Source organism: Leptodactylus fuscus, chromosome 7 (assembly GCF_031893055.1).
Source record: "Leptodactylus fuscus isolate aLepFus1 chromosome 7, aLepFus1.hap2, whole genome shotgun sequence".
Taxonomy (NCBI): domain Eukaryota; kingdom Metazoa; phylum Chordata; class Amphibia; order Anura; family Leptodactylidae; genus Leptodactylus; species Leptodactylus fuscus.
Genome location: NC_134271.1, coordinates 63,093,449 through 63,110,119, shown reverse-complemented (window position 1 = coordinate 63,110,119; position 16,671 = coordinate 63,093,449). Strand labels below are relative to the sequence as shown.

The window sequence follows — 16,671 nt, the reverse complement described above, 5'->3', positions numbered from 1 at the left end:
TGTATTCCACTATATATAGCGACATACAATACAGCCTTCTGTCATCAAAATATGTCAAGGAATACTCCCGAGATCAGAACACAGCCTAAACTGAATATACAGTACATCATTAATAGGAAATGACTGCAACAGTCACAATATTTCTACTGATGAAGGAGCTAAGAGCACTCTAAGGTTGGGGGCCCACGTAGCATAAACTGCGGCATTTTAATAATAATGATGTGTAATAATTGCACATAATGTAGAGGAAGCAAGTGAAAGAGCATGATGAGTTTGAATACCCAGCAGACCAAGCTAAACTACTGTATATGTTTAGGAATTGAGCGGAGACCAGCCTATAGGTCACAATAGCATGCTGTAGACCATCATCATCACCAGAGCTCAATCGAACAATATGTGGTCAGGAAAAGCTGGAAGAACAGTAAAAAAGTAAAACACTTGGGGAAATGTATCTATCCCTCTACATCAGGTTTCTGGTACAGAGGGATGATATTGAGGTGCACATTTAGTGCACGGCCCTTTCTTGAGTCAAGCATGTCCCACAGCCCCTGTTCTTCTGAGTATTATTCACCATATTGAATGAACAATATATGCTCTTAAATGTATGGTAGTGTGGACTGCACCTGTGGGTTGAGCAGTGGGATAGAAACCCAAACCTTAAGTCCAACATAATACAAATCCCACTCGAGTTGGAGTTGTTTGCAAGTTTCTTTATTAAAGGTGGTACAAGTGAGTGAGTAGAATGTCATGAAATCAATGCAGTAACCACTGGCACCTACAGCTGCCACTGGACGCCACCAACGCACCACTGGACCCCAGGAAAGGTAATTCATGAGCATCCTCAGCACTCCCACAGTGTCTTGGGCCCTTATATTCAAATTATCTTATCCTAGCCTCCCTCTCTTCCCCACTGGTATCTTCAAATTTATCCCTCCTTCTTAGGAGAGTCCACCTGGATCTCTAACAAGGTATTCCTTTGATGTGACACTATCTTATAGCCCAGCACTAATCATTCATTCTTATGACAAATCCCTCTTTTATGCCACATAGGTACGCTGCCCTCAGCAAATAGCACCACAATATATTGAACTCATATGCACATTTCAACATTTGGTATAACCTTAATCTCTTAACATTTAGGTACTAGTATCCAAATTGGAATTGAAGTAACTGCCTTCCCCTAATTCCGCTTCAATTGACAAATTTAGCTACAAGGTATGGCCTAAACCATCTCCTTTTTCCTTTTCTCTACCTGCTGCACCTACCATAATGTGTTTAACCTTACTATTGTCTACCATTTTAGCCGCTCGTGTGTTCTTGTTACTGTGTCACTACTGAGTGCTTTCTCTTGTAAAGTCTTTCTGACATATCTCTTAGATATGAAATAGGTATGTAGCACCATGTTCTTCCTCTCTTTCTAAAATTTCTATACATACACTTAGTGATATGGTTTTGTACATATATGTCCTTCTTTTAGATTCATAGGGTTTACCCAATTCAGACCAATCTACTCACGAACAGTTCATGCCTACATTCTTGGTTGGTATGTGCTTTCCTTTAATCCTGTCCCCTTAACCTGTGACTCAGATACAACCCTCTTGATACATCATGGATCCTCTTAAGGGATGAAACCTTTTGACTTTAAATCTTGATAATATGTAACACACTACATAAGGTCTCATATTGCACCTACTGTATCAAGTTTTTGCATCCGCATTTATATGTCTCTCTGCAAGGCCAAAAGGACAAGCCAGGAGTCCCTTGGATATTGTAACATTGCCCAGTGGGCAGGACGCCATCATTCTGATGTACTTGTGAGACTATTTTAATATTTATATGAATTTGTACATACTGTATCATATCATATTCTATTGCATCTTCACAATTCTCTACGTGTTAGGAACCTGTGTGTTCTTTTCTCAGACTTTTATATGCTCTTTAATTGTAGAGTCTGAGGAAAGGCGACAATAGGCCGAAATGTTACTGGATTGATGGTGTGACACTCTACTCACTCACTTGTACCACCTTTAATAAAGACATTTGCAAATAACTCCATCTCCAGTGGGCTCTGTATTATAAGGCCCTTAAATAAAATAATACAATAAACCAAAAAATAGCTGGCCCAGTCATTTAGACATACCACACCCCTGTTTTTCAATGATATTAAGCCCTAAAACCAAACCACACCTACCCCTAAATATTGTGTAACACATGGGTCTGTACAGGGGCAGAAGGGTTTTAATGAAAGCTATTTAAGTTACAGTTTTATTTTAGACAAACTATCTATTGTAGATGAAATGTCTATTGTAGATGAACTGCCTATTTTAGATGAACTATCTATTGTAGATGAACTGTCTATTGTAGATGAACTGCCTATTGTAGATGAACTGCCTATTGTAGATACACTGCCTATTGTAGATGAAATGTCTATTGTAGATGAACTATCTATTGTAGATGAACTGTCTATTGTAGATGAACTGCCTATTGTAGATACACTGCCTATTGTAGATGAACTATCTATTGTAGATGAACTGCCTATTGTAGATACACTGCCTATTGTAGATGAACTATCTATTGTAGATGAACTGCCTATTGTAGATACACTGCCTATGGTAGATGAAATGTCTATTGTAGATGAACTATCTATTGTAGATGAACTGTCTATTGTAGATGAACTGCCTATTGTAGATGAAATGTCTATTGTAGATGAACTGACTATTGTATATACACTGCCTATTGTAGATGAACTATCTATTGTAGATGAACTGTCTATTGTAGATGAAATGTCTATTGAAGGTGAACTATCTATTGTAGATGAACTTCCTGCTGTAGTGAACTGTGTATTTTAGATGATTCAGTTGATTCAGAGAGTGTTGCTGTTAATGTTGTACAGTCTGGGGGCTACTAAGTCACCAAGTGGTATACCACAAGAGTCTATACTGGGTCCTATTATTTTAACCTTTTCATAAGTGACATAGTAGAATGTTTGCTAGGGAAGGTTGGCAGATGACACAAAACTACACAACAGTGTTTCCAACTGTTAAAAAAAAACTCTCGGGGAGAAGGAATCCTCTTTTTGAGTATCATATTGGCAGTTCTGTGACAGCCAGGATTTCAGAAAACAAGGATATAGAGGCCCATACCTGACAACCTAAAAATGAGTGCATAGTATAGCCAGGCAGCAGGGAAGGCAAGTAGGATACCCAGCTGTAAAGCTATAGGTATAACAAGTGGGAATAAAGAGACTTTATATGGCGTTAGTGAGACCCCACCTACAAAAAGACATATAACCCTATTTGATTGACTTACCTTATTTGACTGCACAATATAAGTTTTACTAGTGGAAATATCTTAACCGGGTCATAGAGGTCATAACACATAGAGCCTATAACACAATATATGTCTGTTGACCATGGCATAATAACACAGTGGCACAATTTCCTGCAGTAGATGGGAACGTATATAAAACTACTTAATATCTGTATAAAACTGACTAAAAACAAGCATTTTAAAAAGTTTACTTATCACAAAAAAAGCAAGCTTTACTTACATAAACAGTGGAGAGAAATGGTGTTTGGAAACTGTAATTTTACTTTATTGTGTGTGTTTATTGTTCACACGGTGTAACAGACAGATGTTACAATGTACCACTTAATGTCAATCAGCCGAAAAGGCTTGTGTATTAGGAAGGCACGCTTATGTCCTTGCCTGTCACACAGTGATTGATAATAAGGAAGAGATCCAATGAGAAGGCGACTAGAACATTTTCAGTACTGCTTATCGAAGTAAAAGTAACTATGATTGTAGGTTCTGGCTGACAGCGAAGTCTGGCTAAACGTTGCACTTAAATAACTTTGCCTATCCTTTTATTATAAATACACTTCAAAAAGAGTTATGATAAGCAAAATCTGAAAAAAATGGTTTCCATTCTGCTGTGCTGGTGTATGCGTGTGGTTTATAATAACACAACCCCATTGTAAATGCAGATGTATAAATATATTTCCCATGCCATATGAGGAATAGCTTGGTATAAAAAATAGATGGCTTCTGTCTGACACACTATGGGGGCTTGACTAGCTACCATCCCTTTATATTCAGTATCTCACAAAAGTCAGTACACCCCTCACATTTTTGTAATTATTTCATTATATATTTCCATGGGACAACACTGAAGAAATGACACTTAGATACAACATAAAGTAGCTAGTGTACAGCTTGTATAACATTGTAAATTAATGTCTAAACCACTGGAAACAAAACTGAGTACACCCCTAAGTGAAAATGGACAAATTGTGCCCAAATAGCCGTTTTGCCTCTGCTGAAGACAAGCAGACTATGGACTTCCGGGCCACAAAAATAGAATAGGTCCTATTCCTGTCCTATTTTGCAGCCCTTGATTCTGTGGCTCCTATTCATTTAATGAAAGGAGCCGCGGAAGCACGGCCTGTCCATTGGTGGCACATGGGGGACATCCCTGTGTCCCCTGTGTGCCATCCGTGCTTTTAATTCATGGCCAGAATGGTCGACTGATACCGGCCTTATTTTAAGTATCTATATAACCATTGATTTTCTCTATACGCTACCTGAGAGTTCTATGATTCATTACATCATACACTGTATGTATGTTGTGGTGGCACACACATTAATGGAGACTATGGGGGAAATTTAAGAAGATCGGAATCTTCAACGTCACGCCTCCTCCTAAATCAGACAAACCCTTTACCATATATCAGGTGCACCCACCACTCACAGCTGATATAGATTTCAGGTACCATTTACACCAGTTTTGTGATGAAATATCATACTAACAATTTTTTTGCATGACTTTTCTATGCCTCGTATGTCAGAAATTTTCAAAAAGTTGAAGTTCGCCACTGCACCGACCATATACACACTAACCTAGCGTAACCACCTTTTGCTTCGTTTCTTTGGAAGCATGCAACAACTTTCTGTTTAACCCATCAACTTCCATAAAGGACAAACAGTGCATTTCACAGCCAGGGGATTAATTAAAAGTCTTTTTATGTTAAGGACAACTATAATGGTTTTTCAATTAAAACATTTCCTCAGGCAGCTTGCCGGTTATCACACACAGCGCACACTGTTTTTATTTTTAACTATATTTAAGTAAGTAACTGTTTAGTTTATGCAAGCACCAATTAAAACCACCCTGCTGCATGGGGAGACATTTTAATTTTAAATGTAATTTTAATTTAAATGTAATTAAACTTTTTGCAGAATTTATTTGGTTTCTGGGAAAACAACCTGAAATAATGATGATGAGGATAATAGTAATAATAATAATAATAATAATAATAATAATAATAATAATAGATAAATATTCAGATAATTATACATTTTATATTATTTATATTATAAACAATGCTAATAGTTTTTGTCTTCTCAGTCGAGTTAATTTAGTTAAATTTAAATTACTTTTAACATGTAAAATAATAAAAATTAATATGTTTCAATATTTCTGAAAAATAGGCTATTAAATATAATGATAGTATTTAGCAAAATATATCACTAAATCCAAATTACATTTAGAATGTACAAAAGATGTAATTAATTAAAAATAATTAATATTAATGTAAACAATTAAAAGCTTAAAAAAAGTTTATATACAGTTTAATATTCAGGCTAGTAAATGGGAAGTTGTTGCAGATATATATATATATATATATATATATATATATATATATATATATATATATATATACAGTACAGACCAAAAGTTTGAACACACCTTCTCACTCAAAGAGTTTTCTGTATTTTCATGACTATGAAAATTGTAAATTCACACTGAAGGCATCAAAACTATGAATTAACATATGTGGAATTACATACTTGAATACTGCTTTGCACACTCTTGGCATTCTCTTGAACTTTTGGTCTGTACTGTATATATATGTGCCAGCGCAAAGGAATTAGCAATATCCTTATACAAATACAATACAAATGCTATCTATCTATCTATCTATCTATCTATCTATCTATCTATCTATCTATCTACACATACACACACACACACACACACACACACACACACTATTTGTATTGTATTGGTACAAGGATATTGCTAATTCCTTTTGGCTGGCACCCTTCCTTATATCTGGTCTTTATTTTCTTTTTGTAGATAGATAGATAGATAGATAGATAGATAGATAGATAGATAGATAGATAGAGTCCTATGAAAAAGTTTGGGCACCCCTATTAATCTTAATCATTTTTAGTTCTAAATATTTTGGTGTTTGCAACAGCCATTACAGTTTGATATATCTAATAACTGATGGACACAGTAATATTTCAGGATTGAAATGAGGTTTATTGTACTAACATAAAATGTGCAATATGCATTAAACCAAAATATGACCGGTGCAAAAGTATGGGCATCTCAACAGAAAAGTGACATTAATATTTAGTAGATCCTCCTTTTGCAAAGATAACAGCCTCTAGTCGCTTCCTGTAGTTTTTAATCAGTTCCTGGATCCTGGATGAAGGTATTTTGGACCATTCCTCTTTACAAAACAATTCAAGTTCAGTTAAGTTTGATAGTCGCCGAGTATGGACAGCCCACTCTCAAATGATCTGAAAACAAAGATTGTTCAACATAGTTGTTCAGGGGAAGGATACAAAAAGTTGTCTCAGAGATTTAACCTGTCAGTTTCCATTGTGAGGAACATAGTAAGGAAATGGAAGACCACAGGGACAGTTCTTGTTAAGCCCAGAAGTGGCAAGCAAATAAAAATATCAGAAAGGCAGAGAAGAAGAATGGTGAGAACAGTCAAGGACAATCCACCGACCACCTACAAAGAGCTGCAGCATCATCTTGCTGCAGATTGTGTCACTGTGCATCGGTCAACAATACAGCGCACTTTGCACAAGGGGAAGCTGTATGGGAGACTGACGAGAAAGAAGCCGTTTCTGCAAGCACGCCACAAACAGAGTCGCCTGAGGTATGCAAAAGCACATTTGGACAAGCCAGCTTCATTTTGGAAGAAGGTCCTGCGGACTGATGAAACAAAGATTGAGTTGTTTGGTCATACAAAAAGGCGTTATGCATGGCGTCCAAAAAAAACAGCATTCCAAGAAAAACACTTGCTACCCACTGTAAAATTTGGTGGAGGTTCCATCATGCTTTGGGGCTGTGTGGTCAATGCCGGCACCGGGAATCTTGTTAAAGTTGAGGGTCACATGGATTCCACTCAGTATCAGCAGATTCTTGAGAATAACGTTCAAGAATCAGTGACGAAGTTGAAGTTACTTCGGGGATGGATATTTCAGCAACACAATGATCCAAAACACCGCTCCAAATCCTCAGGCATTCATGCAGAGGAACAATTACAATGTTCTGGAATGGCCATCCCAGTCCCCAGACCTGAATATCATTGAACATCTGTGGGATGATTTGAAGCGGGCTGTCCATGCTCGGCGACCATCAAACTTAACTGAATTTGAATTGTTCTGTAAAGAGGAATGGTCCAAAATACCTTCATCCAGGATCCAGGAACTGATTAAAAGCTACAGTTAGTGACTAGAGACTGTTATCTTTGCAAAAGGAGGATCTACTAAATATTAATGTCACTTTTCTGTTGAGGTGCCCATACCGGTCATATTTTGGTTTAATGCATATTGCACATTTTATGTTAGTACAATAAGCCTCATTTCAATCCTGAAATATTACTGTGTCCATCAGTTATTAGATATATCAAACTGAAATGGCTGTTGCAAACACCAAAATATTTAGAACTAAAAATGATTAAGATTAATAGGGGTGCCCAAACTTTTTCATAGGACTGTAGATAGATAGATAGATAGATAGATAGATAGATAGATAGATAGATAGATAGATGTACATAAGTATTATGTATGCTGCTTCATCATATTTTAAGAGGCTTAATAAACCCACCTAATTTTTTGGATTTAAGTAATATGTAGACCTTCATGTAACAGCTTTGTACATAGGCCAGCTCACCTGACTTCAGCTTATGTAGCCTATACCAGAAGGCTGGCAAATAGTCCATCAATTGCAACCCAGCATTAAAAGTCCAATCAGCGAGAATGTCTTCTTATGAAATATTTATGGTTATCCCGTGTCTTTAGTGCAGTTATTTAAAATGCATTTGTCTCTATAAAATTAAGCATTAAGTTCTTTGATTGGAAATGTAATGGGAAGAAAGAACAGGCTGCCTGAATACCAAGGGCTGTTGTACGATTCTTGGATACAGCAATTACGTATATAACAGAAAAATTATCTAGGTGCAGGAAGACTGATTGCTTTCCTTGTAATCATAACAGCAGCTTAATGGTCATTTGGTCCGCGGCTTCATTCTTTTTTATTACAGTGGAATATAAATAAATCAGAAGCACCTGGCAATTAAAGAGTCAAGCCCTGGGGGCCAACTCCAACAAGACGATGCTCCGGAAAATGGAACATATTGGTATTTACTGTATGTTTTGGCTGTGTTAACAACTGACCCTGATGGAAGGACAAGTGTGGAAAATTTTCAGGTAAAACAAAACCGTAAAGAGACTCCCCCAGGGAGTTTAAAAGAATGTGAGACTGAGATATACCAGAAACCTATTTATCCAAACAGCTAAAGATGTGGAAAGAATATGATAAACATTCTCATGTAAGAATAAAAATATCTTATCAGAAAGAGGACAAGCATGTATAGGCATATTATATAATACCACAATTCTATTATATCTCGTCTTTACGGAATACTATATATATATATATATATATATATATATATATATATATATATATATATATTTCCTTTATTTTTAGAGGAAGGGAGGTTTCTATACAGACCTTGAGGGGATTTTGTAATGTAAGAGCGATGGGATTGTTAAACACTGAAGTTGTCATAGGGAATTCACTAAAGGAGTTCAAGAAAGGCCTGGATTCCTTCCTTGAGAGTAGTAATATTACAGGTTATAGTTATTATTAGATTTCAAGTGTTGGGACTAGAGATGGGTGAACCTCTCACGATTTGTTTCATATTCAGGTTTGTCATAGTCCCTGATTCCATTCAGGTCAAATAAGTTCAGTATGAAGCACAACTTAAATTGGCTTAAAACATAGTGTAGAATACTCGTAGGGCTCCTAGGAACCTATTTATCCAATGTCTAGCTCTCTCATGCAAACCCAGCTGACGTTATATCAATGTGAAAGTAACATTATTATCCTCTGGGGTCTCTTTAGATTCAGAGTGTAATAGATGGAGGCCCAGGTGAGGTATAAAAAACAATAACAAAAACATTCATACTCACCTTATGTTACCTCTTTTGGGCCTCCTCACAACCTCCAGCATTCTCCTGGTGACATCCAGCGCACTTCTGTGATGTCATTGGCCTGTGTTTACTACTGAGACCTGTGACTGGGTCTCAGTGGTGACCCCCAGGTCTATGACATCATAGAAGCACAGCAGATGTCAATAGGAGAATGATAGCGGTCACATGGACATACCGAACATCATGACGTCACAATGATGTCCAATCCCAGACCTCAGTGCTGAGCCCGGGCCAATGATGTCACAAAAGAGCACCACACATCACCAGTAGAGTTCAAGACGCCACAAAGAGGTCCAAAAGAAGTGATAGAAGGTGAGTATGAATGTTTTTTTTTTGTTATTTTCAACTCCCCTGGGGCTCTACCTGTTACACTCTAGGGCAGACCTGGGCAAAGTCTGGCCCTCGGGCCATATCCGGCCCTCTGAATGATTCAGTCCGGCCCGTACAGCTTTGACTAGGGAGGCGTGTCTAGGGGGGGCATGTCTTAGTGCCGGCCGAAGATGGAGATGTGGAGCGTGTCATAAAGTACTGAGAGATGTAAGGTGAGCTGCAGGGGGAGAGAGAGAGTGTGTGTGTCTATATGTGTATCTGTCTATATGTGTGTCTGTCTATGTCTGTCTATATGTGTGTGTGTGTGTGTGTGTGTGTGTGTGTGTGTGTGTGTGTGTGTGTCTATATGTGTCTGTCTGTATGTGTATGTCTCAGTAACCTAGGGGCAGAGATGGAAGGGGAATGTTATACTAGGGCAGAGATAGCAGATAGAGGGGGGGGCATGAAACTGGGGGAGAGATGGAGGGGGGGGAGAGATGGAGTGGGGGGGACATGAAATGGGGAAAATAAAGGGGGATATGAAACTGAGGGAGAAATGGAGGGGGAACATGAAACTGGGGGTAGATGAAGAGGGCACTTAGACTGGGGGACATTAAACCATGGAGGTAGCTGTAGGGGGACCTGTCTGCCTCTAGTTGCCCCCAGTTTAATATCACCCTCCAGCTACCCCTACAGTTTAATGTCTGCTTCCAGCTTCCCGATTTTAATGTCCCCCTCTAGTTGCCCCAGTTTCATGTCCCGCTCCAGCTGTCAATTTATTGCCCCCCTCCAACTACCCCCACTGTTTATTGTCCCCCTCCAGCTGTTCCAGTTCCATATCCCCTCTAGTTTACACCAGTTTATACTGGGGCACCAGGAGAGGGGCTTAATACTGTGGGGCAGTTGGAAGGGAACATTATAATGTGGGGGCATATAATGTACGGGTGACTGTAGGAGGATTGTACTGTGTGGGGGCACATGGCAAGATGATTGGAAATGGGCGGAGTCAACGTAGAAGTGGGTGGAACTAAATTTGCCATGGCATGGCCCTCTAGCATAGTTTCAATTTCTTATGCGGCCCCATGGGAAAATTAATTGCCCACCCCTGCTCTAGGGCAAAGGTTGGGTATATCGCTCAAGTCAAGCCTGCCCTGAGGAGATGGCACTTAGACTAACTCACTCAGCGGTTTTGTTTAAGTCAGTACTCCAAGATGAATCTCCGTTTGTTCGGATTTGTAAAGAAACAAACAATTTTGAAAATTCAAGAACCCTTTATTGAGGTAGGTAATACAACAATATGGTGTGATGTGTTTCAGGCTGTATTACAAGCCCTTTATCAAGTGCAAAATGCCGTGGCTCTACGTGACCTGTGATTTTGCACTTGATAAAGGGTTTGTGTACAGTCTAAAACGCGTCATGCTGTATTGTTGTATTAACTACCTTAAGATTTCAAACTGTCCCAGGCAGCCTCTTTGTTGAGAGGTATACTGTAGATCTATCTACTTGTCTATCTAACTCTAAATACCCACATCTCTCTCAGTAAAATTAAAATGAATGGAAATAAATCAGCTTATTAAAAAATTATATTTTGGAAGTGGAAAATGTGAAGGCAGCAAGCCCACACACATATGCTCTAACTTGGTTCCTGCAGTGTTTCTGTATCTTTACATCTTCTCTGAATATGAATTTATGTAGATTTGGGTCCTATTGAATGGTGCAAAGGACATGCTACATGGATATGAGTAGTATCAGGGGCATAGCTAGAAAATTGCAATTGTATAGTAAAATCCTAGGGAGCTCCATTAAAAATTAAGCCAAACTTCCAGGTTATGGATCCAGTAGAATCACACTTCCCTTTAAGGTTGTGTCCCTACATGGTGTAAATGCCATGGTTTGGCCATGGTGGAAACACCACAACGTTTTACAGTCACTGCAAAAATGCACTCAGGTTTTGGAAATTTTCAATGTCATTTATACCTATGCAAACATTGACAGTTTCTGTATAGGTATAATGGAATCAGAAAGTCAATTTTTTTTCACAGGGCTTTTTTGCAGTGGCCCAATATGTGGGGCCTTAGCCTAAAGGGGTATTCCAGTCCTGTGGATAGGTCATTACTAGAGATGAGTGAGTACTATTCGAAACTCCAGTTTTGAATAGCATGCACCCATAGGAATGAATGGCCGGCAGGCAAGGGGGTTAAGCGGCCAGACGCCGGCAAAGTCTGCGTGCCGGCCGCTTCCACACATTGCAAAAAATACCCACAGCAGGTCAATTATACCTATGGATAGGTGTAATTGAGGCAGAAAGTCCATAAACTCTGGACTTTCTGTGAAAAACTCTTCAGGAAAAAAAGGTTCCATTGCGTTTTTTCCCGTACAGCTTTTTGGCTGCGGCCCACTAAATGGGCCCACTGCGGCCCACTACATAGTCAAAAGATTACAGTGTTGATCTGACTGAAGTTCAGACTGATGTTGATGTCTGATGTATCTGTACAGAACTTTGTACTGGAATAGTAAAGAAATAGTTATTCCTGCTGCTCTTGGCATGTCCCCATTTACTTCCACTTGTACACACAATCTTGAAGGTTTCTCAAGTAGCATTTTACACCAATTATATTCACCAATATGTTTCTCAGCCTATTTATAAATTAATAAATGGCAAAGGTCAACCATTTAAAGTCAGTTCTTGAAGTGTAGCATAGCTAAAGGATTTCCATAAAAATACAAAATGACTCAAGGAAGCATTACCTACCCAGAATCAAGTTTCTAGGCCCCTTTGCTGAACAAAGGTACAATAACTAGAATAATCACTTAAAGTGCTTCAGAATAGTTTGTTTCATTTGTTCCGAATTGTTTCCAAATTAAAAACACTATTAGGAATCCATCCAAGAAAATCAAAAGATCAAAAAGTATTACTTTAATTGATTGCAATACAGTGATGAAAACCTCATTTCCAATAACATCCACCCATGGGTGGACAGGGAGGCAAGTTTAATAATTCCTCTTTTTATATTTTTATACTCTAAGCCACCAGTCAAGAAGTAAGAGAACTATAATAAATGCAAGAAATCTATGAGAAAAAGTTTGCTGAGATTTAGTAATATAATATAAAATATATTACATAAACTGTAATAGAGTCAGCATGGTTTTATGAGACAGCAATCCTGCCAAACTAATCTGATCAGTTTTTATGAGAAGATTAAGTAATAAACGGGATCTTGGCAATGCAATTATTATGATTTATTTGGATTTTATCAAAGCTTTGGATGCTGCTCCATATTACTGATTGGTAGAGTATATAACATTAAAGCCATGGCATTTGTGGGTATCGAAGTAATTGAATAAAATATAACATCTACAGGACATTTATGGCAGCACATACTCAAATGAGATTACAATCATTAGTGATGAACTTCAGGATTGATATTTAGACGTGATGTAGTAGGCAAGACGAGGACCAAGATCTGGTGAGGCCCTTCGGCAAAACATTATCTGGAGACCTCCTATAGGTTTGGAAAGGAGCTGGGTGACTTTACATAAACCAAGATTATTGATTTTCTTCTAAATATACTTGAAAAAACAAAACAAGTTCATTTTACTGGACATATATATGTGATGCAACTTCCTCACCATCACCCAGCTATTGAAAGCAATGAATAAACTCATCATAGCTTAAGGTGGAAAGAGAAAGCCTGAATGGAATGTTTCAGACTCTGGTTGGTGCTAACATCAATATCGGAATTGTGATGGAAAGCAGAATAATACTTCTTTAAAATTGCAAATTGATTAAAAGAATTGGATTAAATTCTCAACCTTACTTGGAAATGATACAGCAGCAATAGCGGGGTGTTCTGATCTTATAAGCAGTGACATGTCCACTCGTGGTGATGTCTACATGGGCGGGATTGATTGTGATGGGGGATGTAATGATGCGGGCAGCTGACAGGAGTAACAAATAGGTTACAGATTGATAGTGAAAAGAGTAGAGAGACATGGGTATAACTACCAGGGCAGTATAGCGGCTACTATGGGGGCCAATAACTAAGGGGGCTCATCTCCACTGAGACCTTGGGTGAAATGATAGAAGAAGGGGATGGAAAGAAATGAGAAACGCTGCTCTGAAGCTCTTGGTTATTGTGCTATAGCCCGCATGCAACTCTATACTGTATATGTGAAGTTAACAGCTACTCTTCTTGTAAAACATAATTTGGACATACTGTATGGTACACTTGCTGTTGCCCAACACCAAAGCCAGTGTTGAAAGTAGAGGCCTAGGGCCTACCAGAGGAACTTGTTCTGGGAGCCCACCCAACAGCTTCCTGATAAAAGCCTACCTCATGGCTCTTTCACTGAAATCTTGCACATGAGCTGACTAACTGGCAACCAGCACTGTGCATTACTGAGTATTTATCCTGTATCATCATACCTTATAGTACTTTACATGTACTTTTCAGAGTCCTAGCACTAACAGTCATGCAACCAACTTCATTTTGCTCTTAGCATACTAAAACATCCCTTTACCATACTATATGAAGATCCCATGCACATGGCCAAGTGTACAACTGATGTGGAGCAAAGTTTGCAGGGGAAGGCAGTTGGATGTCACTCTCCTCTATTCTACTCTGTGTCACTAAAACAAAATGCATTGGAAGCTCCCATAGATATGAATGCATCACAGAATGCACTCAGATGACATTATCTCTGCACTGTGAGCATTATTCTTACTATAACATCACACTATGAGCATCAGTGGCGTAACTACTGGGGTATCAGGGGTAGAAGCTGCCACAGGGCCCAGGACATTAGAGGGCCCAACAAGAGCCACTACTGCTGCGTTTTTTTTTGTTTTTGTTTTTTTTTTATAGGCTACTCCAGCCGGTAACAAGCCCTATTTACTTACCAATCCTGGCAGGAGCCGGGATCGATAAGTGATGCCTAGGACCCCACAAACACTATTGTTAGACTCGGGGGTCTTTTCAGACCCCCGAGTATAATGATCGGAGGCCCGGAAGAGGTAAGAGAACATAAAAAAACACTGTTATTTACTTCTCCGGGCAGGCTTCGTGCCTACTTCTGTAATGTCCCTGCATCATAGGTCATGTTACGTCCCAGACGTCATTGAAGATAGTTGACACTACCGAGGAGTGCAGCAGAGGTAAGTAACAGTGTTTTTTATGTTGGTATCCCCTCTCGGTCTCTGATTATTATATTCTGGGGTCTGAAAAGACCCCAGAGTATAATAGTTGTTTATGGGTGTCCACAGTTTGACATAATACTGTGTGCAGGGGCCACTATGGGACATAATACTTTGGCAGGGGCCACAATGGGGCATAATACTTTGTGCAGGGGCCACAATGGGGCATAATAGTATGTGCAGGGGCCACTATGGGGCATAATAGAGCACGCAGGAATGCGGAGGGGGAGTCGGTCGGGGTCTTCGGTGTCTGTCATGGGGGGGCCATGTCAAAAGTTCGCCACGGGGCCCCGCCATTCCTAATTACGCCACTGGCATTACTGTGACATCACTGTGTGCATTATATCTGTACTGTGAGGCCACTGTGCTTATCATACCTTTACTGTGGCATCACATTGTGCATTACCGTGACATTGCTGTGTACATTAATGTAGTTGTGGCACCACAGTGTGCACTATCCCTGGACTGCGGCATTATTATTACTGTGACATCACTGTGTGCAGTATCTTGGTACTGTGATATCAATGTGTACATTATTCTTACTGTGATATTATTGTGTTCTATCCTAGTCCCTCAATTTACAATATTCATTGGATCCAAGAAAACCATTATAAGTAACGTGAAAATGTCATAACCTCAAACCATACTGTAATTCTATGGAAAACTAGTATTTGGTTCTGAAAATCCATAAATATCAACAACAATATGAAAAATGAAAAGGAAATATCTATTACAGATAAGGGTGTAGCTATAGGGGGTGCAGTAATAGCAGCAGATACTGGGCCCTGGACCCTGAGGGGACCCCAAATGTCCCTCTGCTACATAAAATATACCAATATTCTGGACAGCACAAGTTAGGTAGGGGCGCCATTAAAGATTTTGCATTGGAGCTAAGGAGCTTCAAGTTACAAGATATTGTAAATTCTTATACATAGAACTGCTCTAGGCTGAAAATATTTCTATATGGTAAAAGGAGCTTTTTCAGTTTTTTAAAAAGTATATATAGTTCACTTGAAAAATAGAGCAGCTCTCAACTGGTATCCAAAGGAGCAGCTCATCCGGGTACAGAGAAATAGAAGTACAGAACATATAATACTGCACTATACTGTAGGGAGGCACTACTAGACTGATGATCAGTGCACGGATACAGTGAAATGACCATGCTTCTATTTTTGGACCCACCAGCCAAGCATTTTATGTTAAGCTTAGTTTTATATTATTACGCTTCAGTAAAGACCATTATATGTTGAAGCTATTGTATTCTGAGGCCATTGTAACTTGAGGGACCACTTTATTTGCTCTAGTTGAAGAAAACATCTGCTGAATTTATGGAGGGCAGTGACCTGTCCGCTCATGTTATCATGTTAGTGAGAACAAGGCTGCGTATGACAGAGGCTGTACCATTATATCAGGAAGGGATGAGAGCGCACAGGGGCTTATAGACTGGTAGTAGAGAGCACGGGTCACCATAGCAGAATAAAGCATTATCATAAACTGCCAAGGGAAGTGGGAACTATTATTCTTACACAAAGAGTAGAAAGAACTTCTCTAGCAGCACGTGCAATATATAGGGGTTTGTGCTATTGGACTACGCGCTATAGGAATTTTTGATTTATATAGCCTAGTTGTTATCTGTTCTCTACGGAGAGTCCATTAAAAGATCTGAAAACCCAGCTTGCAAATGAAGCTTAGGTAAATGTTTACATCTTTCAGAAACATGAATGTAACAATGAAAAGGAAACCTGGGGAGAGTCTGTTATTTAAAGTGCACAAGACATTGCACATCACAGCTGGACTATGTGATACAAACCCACAGATCTCACATACTAGTGAATACAATGAAAGAAGATGAGCACAAACCAAGC

At 39.0% G+C, this 16,671-nt stretch overlaps 1 protein-coding gene across 1 annotated transcript in view; it reads right to left on the bottom strand.

Moving 5' to 3' along the window:
* Positions 1–16,671, bottom strand: part of LOC142214455 (cadherin-13-like) — a 295,805-nt gene that overhangs the window by 96,000 nt on the left and 183,134 nt on the right. The window lies entirely within an intron of this gene.